This window comes from Molossus molossus, unplaced genomic scaffold, assembly GCF_014108415.1.
Source record: "Molossus molossus isolate mMolMol1 unplaced genomic scaffold, mMolMol1.p scaffold_m16_p_13, whole genome shotgun sequence".
Taxonomy (NCBI): Eukaryota; Metazoa; Chordata; class Mammalia; order Chiroptera; family Molossidae; genus Molossus; species Molossus molossus.
In genome coordinates, this window is record NW_023425348.1 from 82,704,177 (window position 1) to 82,721,397 (window position 17,221).

The window sequence follows — 17,221 nt, forward strand, 5'->3', positions numbered from 1 at the left end:
GAAACCACAGAGCCCAAAGAGAGAATGTTACACAGGCAATTCCAAGCAGGGAGAGTATATTTACACCACACAAGCTGCAGTTTACATGTGTAAGGATAATTGTTCATCTGCACACTCTCATACTTCACCTTCTATGCAACATATATGCCCTCTCGAGGGGGTTTAACCAAGAGAACTACACTGCTGTGCCAGATTGCCCTGAACTTGCCATAAGGAAAAAAAGGTATTATAGGAATTTTTTTTTTTGTAAAAACCACCTTTTTAAGGTATTTTTTCCAAGTCAAATGTAATGTTTAGAATCTTAAACCATATAGACCTTATCTCTAAAGCATCCCCAAACTCTGTTCTTTGCATGGTTTTTCCAAATAAGTTTTTCTTTTTCTTTTTATCTCTTTACCACAATATCAAGTATTGTTACAGAGCTTCAAATGTGGGCTATACCAATAGGAATATAAGTTATGGTCACTTGCCTATAAGGGGATATAGTCTGATTTAGGAGATAATGCTTATTTTTTATTTTTTAAAGATGAAAGCTCTTTATTAAAGGTATATTTGCAAACATAAAAGACATTGCATCCTAGGTTCAGTAAAGCCAAGTGGTAAACAAACTCTAAGATCCTTTAGTAAGAGGAAGGATTTACAGCATCATTTGAAACAAATATTTTTTTTTAACGTAGTTCAAAATCTCATTACAGTGAGCTTCAAACAAGTATCTAAGTGATTGATATAACTTTTTTTTTTATATTTGGTGGTCATGAGGATGGGGCAAAGTAGTCAATTTTATTGATGTCATCCTCAATTGTCTATTGGGGCCAGCTGTCCCTTCTCCAGAAAATGTGTCTTCAGAGAAACAGGGTCTCTGAACACCTCCCTACCACCATGAAGGCATCACACAGCCAACAAGTAACTGACACAGAGATTTGAAGGGCTGGTCCCCTTGCCTCGAAATGGGACGGTTGCTGAGATTTGATTCTTTCTCCAGAGCTCACTGTCAGATCAGGCTGAACCCAGATTCTCCTCCGACCCCAACCCTGCTTCTCTCTCTCTTCTCAGAGCACACCATCAATAAGGCATGGGCACCAAAATCCTTGTCTCAGGCTCTGCTTTCAGGACACCTGACCTGAGTTACCTTTTGTCATTTTAGAAATAGTAGTGTTCGCAATGAAATTTCTACAGTATTGTTAGTGGAAATTTAAACAAAGGGGTATTTGGGTGAGTCTGAAGAAAGGACATTACCGTCATGTGCTGCATAATAACTACATTTTGGTCAACAATGAACTGCATGTACAGTGGTGATCCATAAGCTTATACTGCATAGCCTAGGTGTGTAGCAGGCTATACCATCTAGATGTGAAGATAATGCTTATTGATTAACAATTACAGAGCAATTTAAAACCAAATAGAATGACATTAAGTTGTGCTTTGAGAGTAAGGAGAAATAATTGGTACTAAAGTAGTTAAGTAAGTCATCATAGAGGAGTTTGTTTTGACATGTGTGATGACTAATTTTATGTGTCAACTTGACCAGGCTAACGTGTGCCCAGGTAGCTGGTAGGACATTATTTCTGGGTGTGTCTGTGAGGGTGTTTTCAGAAGAGATTAACATTTGAATCTGTAGATTGAGTAAAGAAGATTGCCCTCACCAAAGAGGGTAGGCATCATCCAATTCATCAAGACCCTAAGTAGAACAAAAAGATGGAGGAAGGCATGGGCACCAAAATCCTTGTCTCAGGCTCTGCTTTCAGGACACCTGAAGATGAAAGCTCTTTAATAATAGGAGGAAGGGTGAATTTGCTCTTTTTGCTTGAGCTGAGACATCCATTTTCTTTTACTTTGGGATATCAGCACTCCTGGTTCTTAGGCCTTCGAACTCAGACTAGAACGTATGCCATTGACCCTCCCCAATCTCCATTCTTGGGCTTTTGGACTTGGACTGGGACTTATACTCTTAGCTCCTCTGACTCTTCGGCCTTCAGAATAGAATTGAATAACACCACCAACTTTCCTGGTTCTCCAGATTGCAGATGGCAGATCGTGGGACTTTCTTGGTCTCCATAAATACAAAAACCAATTCCATAATCACATAAGCTAAATCTTCTATAATATATAACAATATATAACTATATATATTTGGCTCTGTTTCTGTGGAGAACTCTGACTAATGCAACCTGGAAAGGTGAGTTGAATTTGGATAAGGAAAAAAGAAAGGAGAGATATTTTTATGTGACATGAAGGCACTGTAGAATAACAGTTAAGAACACAGGCATTGGCATCGATCTGTGTTTGAGGGCCTGCCACTTACTAGTGATCTTGGGCTGGTTACATAGTCTCATCTATAAAATGGGGAGAATCATATATAAAATATAAAATTCCTTCCCTGGCTAGTTTGGCTTAGTGGTTAGAGCATCACCCAAGGACTGAAAGGTTGTGGGTTCAACTCCAGGTCAAGGGCAGGTACCTGGGTTGCAGGTTCAATCCTGGACCCCGTTCGGGGTCATGCAGGAAATAACCAATCAATGTGTCTCTCTCACATCAATGTTTTTCTCCTCTTTCCCCACTTCCAGTCTATCTAAAAAAAAAAAAAAAAATCAATGGAAAAATTTAATCCTCAGGTGAGGATTAAAAAAAAAAATTTTCATGTTACATGATTGCTGGAAGAATTAAATGAGATAATGAAAGTAAAGTGCTTAATCTTCTACCTAAGGTATACTAAGTGTTGAATTAATGATAGCTACTACTACTGTTGTTCATTCATTCAACAAATGTTTACTAAGGTCCTTTGCGTTAGTGTTCGAGACACAAGGGGATATAGCAGTGAACAAAACAGACAAGAAATCCCAGCCTTCATGAAGCTTTCATTCTGGAATTAGCTTTCATTCTGAAACTATCTTTATTTGACCTCTTTTCCTCTTATAATAATTTTAGACTTAGAAAAACGTTTCAAAAATAAGATAGAGTTTGCCCTGGCCAGTTTGGCTCAGCAGTTGGAGCGTTGGCCTGTAGTCTGGAGTGACCCGGATTCGGTTCCTGTTAAGGGCATGTACCTCGGTTGCAGTTTGTCTCAGGCCTTGGTTGGTCGTGCGGGTGGCAGCCACTTGATGTGTGTGTGTCTCTCTCTCCCTCACACTCTATCTGAACAAAATATCAAAAAATGTCCTCAGGTGAGGATAAAAAAAAATAATAATAAAATAAAATAGAGTTTCCATATCCCTTTCACCTAGCTTTACTAATGTTTACATCTTCTATAACAATAGAATAATTATGAAAATCAAGAACTTATTAATTGAAAACTATTAACTATCTATAAACCTTCATTTTGAAGGGCAGTTTTTTTCTTTTATAAATTCTAGGTTGGCAGTTATTTTAGCACTTAGAATATACCATTCCATTATCTTCTGTTTCCACTGTTTATGTTGAGATGTCAGCTATCAGTCTTATTCTTACACCTTTGAAAATAATCTGTCCTTTATCTCTAGCTGCTTTTTGGATATTTCTTCATGGTCTTTGGTTTTTGGTAGTTTTACTAGGATGTGCCTAGATTTGCTTTTCTATTCTTTTCTTTCTTTTTAAAGTTTATTTCTTTTTCTTTTAGTCCTCACCCAAGGATATTTTTCCTTTAATCTTCGAGAAGGAGGGAGGGGGGAAGAGGGTGAGAGAGAGAGAGAGAGAAACATTGATGTGAGAGAGACATATCGATTGGTTGCCACCCGCATGACACCAATCTGGGCCAGGGATGAACCACAACCAAGGTATGTGCCCTTGGCCAGGATCAAACCCGGGACTCTTTGGTCCATGGACCAATAGTCTAACTGCTGTGCCAAACTGGCCAGGGCTAGATTTGCTTTTCTTTATAGTCAAAATATTTGGGGTTCTTACTGCTTCTTGAATCAAAAACTTGATGTCTTTTATCAGTTTTGGAAAATTCTCAATTTTTAGCTTCACTCCTGCAATTCCAATTATATAAATATTAGGTCTTTTCATGGTATTCTCTGTCTTTTATGTATGTTTCTATAATTTTTATCATTTGTTATGCTTCATTTTGGATATTTTTAAACCTATTTTCCAGTTCATTAATTCTTTTTTTATTTATGTCTAATTTGCTGTTAAACCCATCTACTGAGTTCTTAATTCCAATTATAGTTGTGTTTTTTGTTTTTTGTATCTTACTGTGGCACTTTTAATGAGTCTGTTGTAAATACAAAAAGGGAAAATAGAAATTGCAAAATGAGGAAACTGTGAATGATTGAAAGTTAGTTTAAAGAAATCTTAGGATTTATTTACTAATGTTTCTCATACTTCTCTTAGTCTTGCCCCCCACAGTGCTTCATTCTTTTTATTTCCAGCAGCCAAGAGGATTTTAATGAGCTTTACTTTCTATAGTTTATTGTGAAAACCTTATGTAGTTTAAATACGGTTTGTTTGTTTGTTTTTTAAAGACTTTTTTTTTTTAAGTAGTTCCAGGTTCACAGCAAAACTGAGAGGATGGTAGAGATTTTCCATATTTCCCCTGCCCTCAAACATGGATAGCCTCCCTGATTACCAACATTGTCCACTAGAGTGATATATTTGTTACAACTGATAAACCTACAATATCACATCATTACCATCCAAAGTCCATAGTTTACTTTAGGATTCACTCTTGATGTTGTACATTCTGTGGGTTTAGAAAATGTGTAATGACATGTATTCATCATTATAGTGTCATACAGAGTATTTTCACTGATCCAAAGATCCTCTGTGCTCTGCCTGTTTATTCCCCACCCTCACCACAACCTCCATAGTCTTCATAGTTTTGCCTTTTCCAGAATGTTTTATAGTTGGATTCATATAATATGTAGCCTTTTCCAATTACTGTATTTTTTAGTTCAAGAATTGTCATTCACTTCTTTTTTATGGTTTCTTTACTAGAACTTACCTTTCATTTGCTTGAACGTAGTAAAGCATAATTATTAAAAAGTCTATAATTCATTATCTGGATTCCCTGTGGTTCTGTGTCTATTATCTATTCTATCTCTTGATTTTTTTACTCCGTTGTCTTATCCTATAGTATACTTTTTTCAGCCTTTAGTTGAGAGCTATACATTGTATATGAAAAATTATTGAGATAATGTGAGGCCTAGAATAATGTTATCTTTCTCCAGAGAGGATTTACATTTGTTTCTGGCAGATGGCCTGAGTACTAGCAATCCTGGATTACCTCAGTCCAATCAGCGGTTGAAATCATTTGAAGCTAGGCTTAAGTATCAGTGAGGGCTGATCTATTTCTAGATGTAGTTTTTCAGAGTGCCAACTAGAGCCTTAAGGATTTACCAGAGTTCCTGTTTCTAGCCTGGGTGGGTCCTGAACTCCAGCTTTTTTTTTACCACTAAGCATCAAGAATCATTTGAAAACTCAGGAACTTAATTTTAATTTAAATACTATCTGCTCAATCTATCAGCTGCCTCTTTTATGACTGGCAGAAGCCCCTGAAACTATTAGTGGATATAATAATAATACATTATTTTTGAAGTGATGAGTATAAATGATATTGTGACATACCTGGAACAACTTTAATGTGATATGACAATATCTAAGACTTCTATTGTTTAAAAAAATCAAAGTGTTGCTAATTCTATGTTTACATTCATAATTGAAGAAAATTCTAAATTCAAGTTAGAGGTTAGTAAAACTAAAGATTTAATATTTTTTATAGCCAATTTTGTGAATTCTCTTGAATTCAATACATGGACCTTTCTGTTTAGAATTCCTGCCCGTGGGGAAAAATGACCCTAAATGCTAGGCTCACCTCTTTGTGTTTTCTCCTTTTCTTATGACTTGCCCTTGTCATTCTTCATTTGCCTTGGTGGCTTCAAACAGATACTTTTAATAAATCATCCATGTCTGGCTGGTGTGGTTCAGTGGTTGAGCATCGACCCATGCACCGAGAGGTTGCTGGTTTCAATTTCTGGTCAGGGCACATGCCTAGGTTGTGGGCCCAATCCCCAGTGGGGGGCATGCAGGAGGCAGTCAATTGATGTTCTCTTTCATTGATGTTTCTATCTCTCTCTCCTTCTCCTTTCCTCTCTCTCAAAAATCAATAAAGAAAAAAAAAATTTAAATAATAATAATTCATCCAGTTTTTCTCAGTCAGGAGGGTTAGTCTACATTACCTAATCTGCTTTTTTGGGGGAGTTAATCCTCACCAAAGGATATTTTTCTTTCTTTTTTTTTTTTTATCCTCACCCGAGGACATTTTTCCATATTTTGTTCAGATAGAGTGGGATGGAGAGAGAGAGAGAGAGAAACATCAACGTGAGAGAGACACATCGAGTGGTTGCCACCCACACGAACCAACCAGGGCCGGGGACAAATTGCAACCGAGGTACATGCCCTTAGTGGAAACTGAACCCGGGTCTCTCTGGATTATAGGCCGACACTCTAACCACTGAGCCAAACTGGCCAGGGCACCAAAGGATATTTTTTTCATTGATTTTTAGATAGAGTAGAAGGGCCCAGCCGGTGTGGCTCAGTGGATTGAGCATTTTCCCATGGACTGAGAGGTCCCGGTTCCATTCCCCTGTTGCGGGCGCATTCTCTAGTAGGGGACGTGCAGGAGGCAGATGATTAATGTTTCTCACAACGATGTTTCTCTCCCTCTGTCTCTCTCCCTTCCTCTCTTTCTAAAAAATCAATAAAAACATATTTAATAATAATAATAATAATAAAGTAGAAGGGAGGGAGGGAGAGAAAGAGAGAGAGAAAGAGAAAGAAACATAGAAGTAGAAAATATCACACATTGCAAGGGGTCATAAAGAAGTCTAACTTGACTGACAACCCTCAGAAGAGGGTGTGGTGGGGGGTGGGAAGAGATAAACCACAGAACTTATATGCATGTATGCATAACCAATGGACATGGACAACAAAGCCAGGGACGGGGCAGAGGGAATGGGAAGGAGGGTGTCAATGGGGTAAAAAAAAAAGGAGACTGTAACAAAAATAAAATTTAAAAAATAAATAAATAAGTAAATAAATAAAAAGAAGTCTAACTTGACTTGTAGAAGACTAGTTCATATTGAAAAGCAACAAACAGGAAATACATAATTAGGATAGGGCCATTTTGTGGAAGGCTCGATTATGTTGAGATAAAAAGAAAAGCAAAGTAAAAGACAGTACCTTGTAAACTCTGAGAAATAATTTTTAAAATTCAGTAACTATTAAATACCTACTATATGCCAATCCTGTGCCAGACATGATCCTCAAGGAATTCACTGTCATTCTTAATGGGAGGCAGAAATAATGGCAGTTTACATACCAGAAAAATACTATTATTCTACAGTATTTGTGGGCCTACTATATGCTAGACACCATGCTAGTGAAGGATATAAGATGAATAAGCCAGTTGAACTTGAACTTCTGAACAGAGGAAGAAAGTCAGATATAAGCATAATTATTAAGATGCTATTAAATAAGTGCTAAATAGAATTTCAGGCAACATGTTTTGAGATAAGTGGAAGGAGAGATTTATTCTGACTATAAATTTTGAGGAAAGCTTCATAAAAGAGGTAGTACTTCAAGTGGTCCTTGGAAGATGAGTAACAGAATGGGAACTGAGCAGGGAGGACATCTCTAGCCAAGGGAACAGCATGATCAAGGGCACAGATGCTTGGTGTATTTAGAGAATGACAAAGTCTACGGTCAGTACTTTAGTCTATTTGAGCTGCTATTACAAACTACTGTAAACTAGGTAGCTTATAAAGAACAGAAATTTATTTCTCACAGTTATGGAGACTGTATGTTCAAGATCAAGGCTCTGGCAGATTCTTTGTCTATTGAGACCTGCTTCCTGGTTCATAGATGGCTGTTTTTTACTGTATGCTCTCATGGCAGAAGAAGCAAGGGACCTTTCTCTGAGCCTCTTTTATAAGGGCACTAATTCATTCATGAAGCCTCCACCCTCATGATCTAATTACCTCCCAAAGGCCCCACATCCAAATACTCACACTGGTGATTAGGTTTCAACATTTGAGGGGGATACAAATATTTAATCTATAACAGTGAGGTAATAGAACTCAGAAAGATAAGTAAGTGAGGGGTTAGAAAGATAGTTTGGTCATAGAAATTTTCTACCCTGTGTTACTTCTGGTAGGATATTGGTGCGATTGACTGAGATCATTCAATTCAGGAAAATATTCTTATATCTCTTTATATGCCTGGGTTTATGACAGGTGCTGAGGAAACTGATTAATAAGACATGGTCCCTACCTTCAGGGCACTCAGAGTTAAATTGGCCAGTAATTAAATTACTTATGATTTGAGCTACTAGAGATTTGAGTGATAAGAATAAGAATAAGAATAAGAATGAGAATGAGAATGAGAATGAGAATGAGAATGAGAATGAGAATGAGAATGAGAATGAGAATGAGAATAAGAATAAGAATAAGAATAAGAATAAGAATAAGAATAAGAATAAGAATAAGAATAAGAATGTCGTCCTGGCCGGTTTGGTTCAGTGGTTAGAGCATCGGCCTGTGGTCCAGAGAGACCCGGGTTCGGTTCCTGCTAAGGACATGTATCTCGGTTGCAGTTTGTCCCCGGCCCTCTTTGGGTTGTGCGGGTGGCAACCACTCGATGTGTTCCTTTCACGTTGATGTTTCTCTCTCCTTCTCCCCCTTTATCTGAACGAAATATGGAAAGCTGTCCTCGGGTGAGGATAAAAAAAATTAAAAAAAAGAATGTCCATGTCCTGGCTGGTTTGGCTCAGCGGTTAGAGCGCTGACCGGCGGTCCAGAGAGACCCGGGTTCGGTTTCTACTAAGGGCACGTACCTCAGTTGCAGTTTGTCCCCGGCCCTGGTTGGTTGTGTAGGTGGCAACCATTCGATGTGTCTCTCTCATGTCGATGTTTCTCTCTCTCTCTCCCCCTCCCATTCTCTCTGAACAAAAAAATGGAAAAATGTCCTTGGGTGAGGATAAAAAAAAAAAAGAATGTCCAGAGGAAGGATATCTTAATTAAGTTTGAGGGGGTCAGGAAAGGTATCACAGAATAGGTGGCCCTCTAAACTATTATTTTCCTGATTTTTAGAAAATCAAAGTTACATACCTACAATTTAAAGGGTAAAGTAGTTCTATAAGAATTTTTTTAAAATAGCATTCTCCAAACTTTTAATGTAGTTTGTCATTCCTCAGAGGTAACCACTTTCAACTCCTTAGAGTGATTTGTTTGGCATTTATTTCTAAATCTCTAAATTACTTGCTTGTGTTGCTACTTGATTTTTTGCAATTTCAGGCATTATCTATTGACTTCCCTAAGAGGTAAATCTAATTCCCCTTAACATACTTTACTATGCATATGTAGTCTTAACTATGCCCCCAACTTCCTAATATACTTATATCAAGATTTTGGTTATATCGATATTCAGTGTCTATGTTTTATAACTGCTGACACTAAATTATGTTGTACAACCTTCTCACCCCTGGGAATACTTTTCTTTTCTTCTCTTTGGTTAATTTCTTATCAAATTATCACCAATTTATCTCCAAACTCTACCCAACTGAATAAGTTTCCATTTAGTACTGTGCTGTTTATTTTCCGTTTGCTCCTGCAGATCCACTCACTCTCCATATTTCTCTACTCTGGAGGACTGATCAGTATGGACTTTAATCCATAGATTCTCTTGTCCTGTGACTTCCATTTGGGTTAAAGCCAGTGGGACGTACTGGCAGGAGATTGAAATGCAGGAGAGAAAGGTTGGGATATATATTCTCTTGCTTCTTTCCCTACCAGTTTGCTGTGAGTTGGGGTTGGCTCTGTTCCTCTATTTAAAGTGATAGTTCATGTTAGATGGTCCCTATTCTTTCTAGATGAAAGAAACCACTCCCTCTACCTGTCTCTTCAGACTGTTGGTAGCCCTAAGAAAATAGGCTTTTCCTTAACCTTGTCCATGCCTTCATAAGTGTCCTCTTTTTAGAACTTTCCTCAGTTACCCTTTTTAAACGAATTATTCATTAACTGCCAGGACTCTGACTAAAGCAAGTATATTAATATCTGTATGTATGCATTCTTTCTGTTTTATCTTCCTAAAGAAGTCCCTCCTAGAATCTTCTGATTTGCTTTATCTGAATTATTTTATCTCTAATCCTGCTAATAGCAGTTATCTAGCGATCTCATCTTTGGATTTTCACCATTAATCTTGGGGTTCCCTGTCTTCTTTCTTCCTTGATTTTGGTGTAGTGGTTTTGTTTTTTAAAATATGTTTTTATTGATTTTTTAGGGAGAGAGAGATAGAAACATCAATATGAGAGAGACACATCAATTGGCTGCCTCCTGCATGCCCCCTATTGGGGATCAAGCCTGCAACCTGGGCATGTGCCTTGACCTAGAATTGAACCGGGACCTCTCAGATCATGGGCCAATGCTCAATCCACTGAGCTACAACACGGGGGAGGTAATAGTGGTTTTAAAACAGGTTGCCATATTCTTTGACACTTCTGTCTTTGAGAAGTGGGGTCTGTGCCCCCTCTTCTTGAATATGAATATGATCAAAGTAACACCATCTGACTTTCAAGGCTAGGTCACAAAAGGCCATGTAGATTCTGTTTTGGTCTCTGGAAACTCACTTTTCAGACATTTTCTCTCAGGACATCCCCTCTGACTAATCAGATGCCATGCTGTAAGGAGCTCAGCCACAAACCTGGTCTTCAAGTCATCTCAGTCTAGCTCCAGCTGCCTGACATATGAGTGAAGAAGCTCCAGATGATTTCATCCCCAACCATTTGAGTCAACCCCAGCCATTCAGGTCCTCCCAATTCAGGTCCAGACATCATGCAGTAGAGACAAGCCATCTTGGCTGTACTCTGTATAATTCCTGACTGACTGAATCAGTGAATAATAAAATTATTACGTTTTATGCCACTAAGTTTGCTGTGGTTTGTTATGTATCAGTAGATGACTGGAACAACTTTTGTTACTGGGAGTGAGTTGCCGCAGGAACAAAAATGTGGTCTTAAACCTGGTCACTGGAAGGACCTTGAAGAGACTATGAGTGGAAGTCTGACAGGCCTTGAGAAGAGTATCAATTAAGGCTTAAAAGAGAGTGAGGTACGACCCTGGCCAGTTTGGCTCAGCGGTAGAGCGTCAGCCTGCGGTCCAGAGAGACCCGGGTTTGGTTCCTGCTAAGGGCATGTGCCTCAGTTGCAGTTTGTCCCCGGCCCTGGTTGGGTTGTGCGGGTGGCAGCCACTTGATGTGTCCCTTACGTGTCGATGTTTCTCTCTCTCTCCCTCCCACTCTATCTGAACCAAAAAAAAAGAGAGAGAGTGAGGTACGGCCAGTGTGGCTCAGTGGTTGAACATCGACCCGTGCCGGTTTGATTCCTGGTCAGGGCACATGCCCAGGTTGTGGGCCCCATCCCCAGTGGGGGGGGGGGGGGGACATGCAGGAGGTGGCCAATCATGTTCTCTCTCATAGATGTTTCTCTCTCTCTCCCTCTCATTTCTTCTCTCTCTCTAAAATCAATAAAGGAAAAAAGCTTTTTTTTTAAAAAGAGAGAGAGTGAGGAAATGTTATTGGAAACTGGATGTAAGGGGCATGTAATTCTAGAAAGTTTGGCAATGCTGTCACCTTAAGTAGTGAGAAAAATAGGGAATACACCCAGTGAATGTGATGATCTAATTATGGAGATTTCTGGGCTGCCTGTCTTTTTCTGCCCACAGTGAAATGTGAGAAAGATGAACTATAGAATGAACTATTTTGTTTTCAAGTAGAATTTAGAGGAAATATCAAAAGCTCAGGACAATTTTTCCAACCAGCAAAAAGTACTCAAAGTAAAACAGTGACTCAGGACAAAGATCAGATCCAGAGTGCTATCAGGGAAATGTGGTCTAAGGGTAAAGATGAACCTTTTGTTAAGACCTATGAAAGAGTTCAGGGTGGAGCCTCATAGACTCTTTTGGATAGACAAAGGGCCTAAGGATCTTAAGGGTGCTGTCCCACAGCAGTCTCATTGGGAGCCCGAATAGAGAAAGGCTTGTCTAAGAGAGATTTGTGGGTGTAGCTTGTCTAACGGAGTAAAACCCAATGAAGTTAATAGAAAAACCACTACTTTAAAAAAATATGTTTTTAATTGATTTTTTAGAGAGGAAGGGAGAAAATGAAACATCTACTGACTGCTTCCTGCATGCCCCCTACTGGGGATGAAGCCCACAACCCAGGCATGTGCCCTGACTGGGAATCAAACCAGGACCCCAAGTTCATGGGATGACACTCAATCCATTGAGCTACCCTGGCTGGGGGAAAAAGCATTACTTTTTAAGAGAAATGTGATGGTGGAAGTACCCCCATTTTGGACTAAAAAGGATAAAGATAATACAAAATAAAAAGTGGCCTTTGGACCCCCAGACTTCTATGGGCAGGAAGCAAGCTCAGAAAGCTACTCAGCTGCAAACTGAGACTATGTTTTATGGAAATGAAAGTATGATTCAGAAGATGGAACCAAAAGCCCCGAGTACAGAGTCAATAGCCAAATCAAGAAAATAAGACAGGTACCTGGACAGATTTCAGAAATGCAGTGGGCCAGTGATTACTATATTGCCACCCATTCTTTTTCTTTTATTTATTTATTTTTTTGGCATTTTATTTTATTTTATTTACAATTTAAATAGTTTTTATTTATTTTAATATTTTTTATACTTTTATACTTTTTATCTTTATTGTTGAATGTATTACAGATGTTCCTCATTTTTCCCCCCATTGACCCGCTCCTCCCCACTCCCGCCCCACTCCTGCCTTTTCCCACACTGTTGTCTGTGTCCACTGGTTATGCACATAAGTTCTTTGGTTTATTTCTTCCCACCCCCCAGCCCCCTTCCCTTTGAGGTTGGTCAGTCTAGCAACCAATTTGTACTTCTTAATCCCTTCACCTTTTTCACCCATTCCCCCAACCCCCCTCCCATCTGGCAACCAACAAAATGCTCTCTGTATCTATGAGAATGTTACTGTTCTACCTGTTCATTTTGTTAGTAGATTCAATTGTTGATAGATATGTATTCATTGCCATTTTGTTTGTTCATATATTTTATCTTTTTCTTCAAAAAGACCCTTCATCATTTCATATAACGGTTTGGTGGTGATGAACTCCTTTAACTTTTTCTTGTCTGGGAAAGTCTTTATATGGCCATCGATTCTAAATGACAGCTTTGCAGGATAGAGTACAGTGATACCTCTGTTCTCGAACATAATTCGTTCCAGGAGGACGGTCGAGAACCGAATTGTTCGAGAACCGAAGCAATGAAACCCAATAGGAAAGCGTGACTCCACAAAGTGTGACTCTCTCTCTGCACTCACACTGATGACGCAAGCAAGGCACGCTGGGCCGAATGAACGCCATTCGGCTCAACTCGGCTCATCTCGGAAGTTCGAGTTCCAAATATTTGTTCGGATTCCGAGACAAAAGTTTCTCGAATCTCCTGGTCGAATACCGATTTGGTCGAAAACCGAGGCGTTCGAGAACCGAGGTATCACTGTAATCTGGGTTGTAGGTTCTTGCTTTTCATCACTCTGAATATTTCTTGCCACTCCCTTCTGGCCTGCAAAGTTTCTTTTGAGAAATCAGCTAACAGCCTTATGGGAACTCCCTGGTAGGTAACTAACTGCCTTTTTCTTGCTGCTTTTAAGATTCTCTCTTTGTCTTGAACCTTTTGCATTTTGATGATGATGATGTGTTTTGGTGTGGTCCTCTTGGGGTTCATCTTGTTTGAGACTCTCTGTGCTTTCTGGACGTGTATGTCTGTTTTCTTCACCAAGTTAGGGAAGTTTTCTGCCATTATTGTTTCAAATAGGTTTTTGATTTGTTCTCTCTCTTCTCCTTCTGGCACCCCCAAGATGCGAATGTTGACACTCTTGAAGTTGTCCCAGAGGCTCCTTACACTATCCTCATTTTTTTGGATTCTTTTTTCTTTTTGCTGTTCTGATTGGGTGTTTTTTGCTTCCTTATATTCCAAATAGGGTTGCTTCTTGGTTTTACCTACTCTACTATAGAATCTGTGTGAATTCTTCTTTTTTTATTTGGTACGTGCCCCTAGCGGGAACCGAACCTGAGACTCTCTGGTCCACAGGCCGACGCTCCAACCGCTGAGCCAAACCAGCCAGGGCTGTGTGAATTATTCTTTATTTCAGTTAATGCATCCTTCATTTCTGACTGTGCATCCTTCATTTCTGACTGGTCCTTTTTTATGCTCTTGAGGCCCTCACTAAGTCTGCTGAGGTTCTCACTAAGTTCATTGAGCATCCTTATAAGCAGTATTTTGAACTCAGAATCTGTTAGATTGCTTATCTCCATTTCGCTTAGTTCTTTTCCTGGGGTTTTGTTCTGTTCTTTAATTTGGGACCTGTTTCTTTGTCTCCTCATTTTGGCTGCCTCCCTGTGTTTGTTTCTATGTATTGCTTAACGAGAGGTATGGGGCTATCTGAGACCAGATGCTGCTTATTTGAAAGAATTTAGGAAAACCTGAAGCAGGATCCAAGACAGGCCAATCCTATGGTTAAGCAAGTGGCAACAGCTTGGGTGGGCCTGAAAGTTGGGTGGGGCGGGGCCTCAGGGGGTCACCAGGGCGGGGCAACCAGTCTGAGCCAGGTTGCTGGAATCCCAGATAGGGCGCTGTCTGCTGCCCCAGGGAAGGGCTCACCAAAGGAACAAAGGCCTCTGACAGCACATTTGTCCCGGAGAAAGCCCCCTCTCCAGCCCTCACTCCAATGCCAAACAGCTCAGTTCTTCCCTGTATGTCTCTGGTGCCCCTCGAGCTGCCTCCCCTCCAAGCTTAGAGGGAGAGAGTCTGATAAGTTCGTGCACAGGCCCTTTAAGGAGCTGCCTGGGGCTCCAGCCGCTTCAGCCTCCCTGAGCCTCAGTTCCTGCTGTTTTTTCCAGCCAGAAGTTATGGGGACTTCTCTTCCTGGCACTGGAACCCTGAGCTGGGCTCCTGGTGTGGGACTGGGACCTCTCAGTCCTCAGGGAGGACCTTCCCAGCCGAGGTGTCCTCCTGATTTTTATCCACCACATGTGGGTGTGGGACCAGCCAGTCTGCCTCCACCCCTCCTGCCAGTCTAGATGTGGCTGCTTCTTTAATTCCGTAGTTGTAGGACTTCCATTCAGCTTGATTTCAGGTGGTTTTGAATGATGGTTGTTCTGTAGTTTAGTTGTAACTTTGATGTGGTTGTGGGAGGACCGATACCTCGTTTACCTACGCCGCCATCTTGACCGGAAGTCCCATTCTCCTTTCTGAATGGCAGTCTATTTGGTTATCCTATCCTTGTAGCACCATTTTACATACTGGTGTGTGGGATTATATACTTGTCTCTTTGGTTAACAGGTGTTCAGAAAGAGGAACCATGCTTGACCTGTACCCAAGAAACTGCATTTGAGGAACTTCATCTGTACCTAACTTGATTTATACGACAAGATCCTAGAGTTTGGGTTGATGCTGAAATGGAATTAGATTTGGGGAATTTGGGGGATCAGGGTGTACTTTACATTTGAGAGGAATGTAAACTGTTGTGGCCAGAGGGCAACTGTGACGGATTATATTTTCCAAAGATAGTGGCACCAATATATATATATATTTTTTATCCTCACCCGAGGACATTTTTTCATTTTTTTTGTTTAGATAGAGTGGGAGGAAGAGAGAGAGAGAAACATTGATGTGAGAGAGACACATCAAGTGATTGCCACCCACACAACCCAATCAGAGCCAGAGACAAACTGCAACCCAGGTATGTGCCCTTAGCGGGAACCGAACCCAGGTCTCTCTGGACCTCAGGCCTATTGCTCTAACCGCTGAGCCAAACCGTCAAGGGCTGCACCAATATTTTTTATCCTATCCTAAATGCTCTTCCACAAAGTAATCTTGCCAAACTGCCAGTAAAAAGGTATAGGCTAATTTTTTACAATAATGTACCTTGATGTGCATCTGCATTTATTTTGCTAGGCTTTAAAGGATCCTTTCAATCTGGAAATTCATGTCTTTCAGTTCTGAGAAATTTTGTTCAATTTTTTTTTCCTCTCTGTATTTTCTCTGTTTTTCAAACATCTTATCTGCTTCTATATACACCCCTAGATATGTAGTTTTATATAGATGGTATCATACTACACATGCTGTTCTGTTTAATGAACTGTATTGTTTATATCACCTAGGACATATATCTGTTAAGATTGATCAAATAACATGGCATTTGATATTTATCAATAAATCTGGCATTTACACATGCTCAATCATTTTATATATGTAATCTTTAGGTTGTTTCTCACACCTGGAACTGGCCCACCACAAACCAAATAAAACCTTTTAGACCATATGTCCCAGTTTGAACTTCTGAAATTGAGGTCATTATATGCTAAAGCATGAATTAAGGAATTCTCCATTGCTCTTTTTTTTCTATCCTCACCCGAGGACATTTTTCCATTTTTGTTCAGATAGAGTGGGAGGGAGAGAGAGGAAGCGAGAGAGAGAAACATCGACGTGAAAAAGAACACATTGAGTGGCTGCCTCCCGCACAACCCCAAACAGGACCGGGGACAAACTGCAACTGAGGTACGTGCCCTTAGCGGGAACCAAACCCAGGTTTCTCTGGACCGAGGGCTGATGCTCTAACCGCTGAGCCAAACCGGCCAGGGCTCTCTCTATTGCTCTTTATTTCTCATCCCTCCCTTCCTCCCTTCCTACATGATGACACCATCTGATACACTGGAGAGTAGTTTAGAATAGCAGTATTTTATGGAAACAATGATCCGGAATAACTTTTTATAAAATACTATATTTATTTTGGAGGTTTTTTATTTATTTTTTTCTTTTCTTTTTTTTTTCTCTTTTTTTAAATGTTATTTCATGTACAAAGAGATAGCATTCTGTGGTAAGGTAGATGTCTTGAATGGCCCATTCATGGAAGTTCACTTAGGCCAATGTAATGAAGCCGATGTTCCTTGCGTACTGACGGAAACACTGGTGGCACATACTGAGGCCTTATTTCCGGATCATCAGACCGTGCCGGTTTGAGCAGACGCGGCGAGAACGAGAACCCTGGCCAAATTTTCTCGGATGGCTCCAGTAGAGTTGCTGGTATCCCATCTTGTTGCCTCTGAAGCAACCAGGCAAAAAGGAAAGAGTTGGCGCACGCAGGCGCTCTTGAAATTTTGTGGACAGTTTCCCAGAATGCAGTGCTGACAAAAAACTATTTTGGAGTTTTAAGCCAAGTGGTG

At 40.0% G+C, this 17,221-nt stretch overlaps 1 protein-coding gene and 1 pseudogene across 2 annotated transcripts in view; one reads left to right on the top strand and one right to left on the bottom strand.

The window, feature by feature from the left end:
* Positions 1-17,221, top strand: part of CUNH11orf49 (chromosome unknown C11orf49 homolog) — a 190,206-nt gene that overhangs the window by 49,066 nt on the left and 123,919 nt on the right. The window lies entirely within an intron of this gene.
* Positions 11,950-17,090, bottom strand: LOC118627737 (annotated as a pseudogene).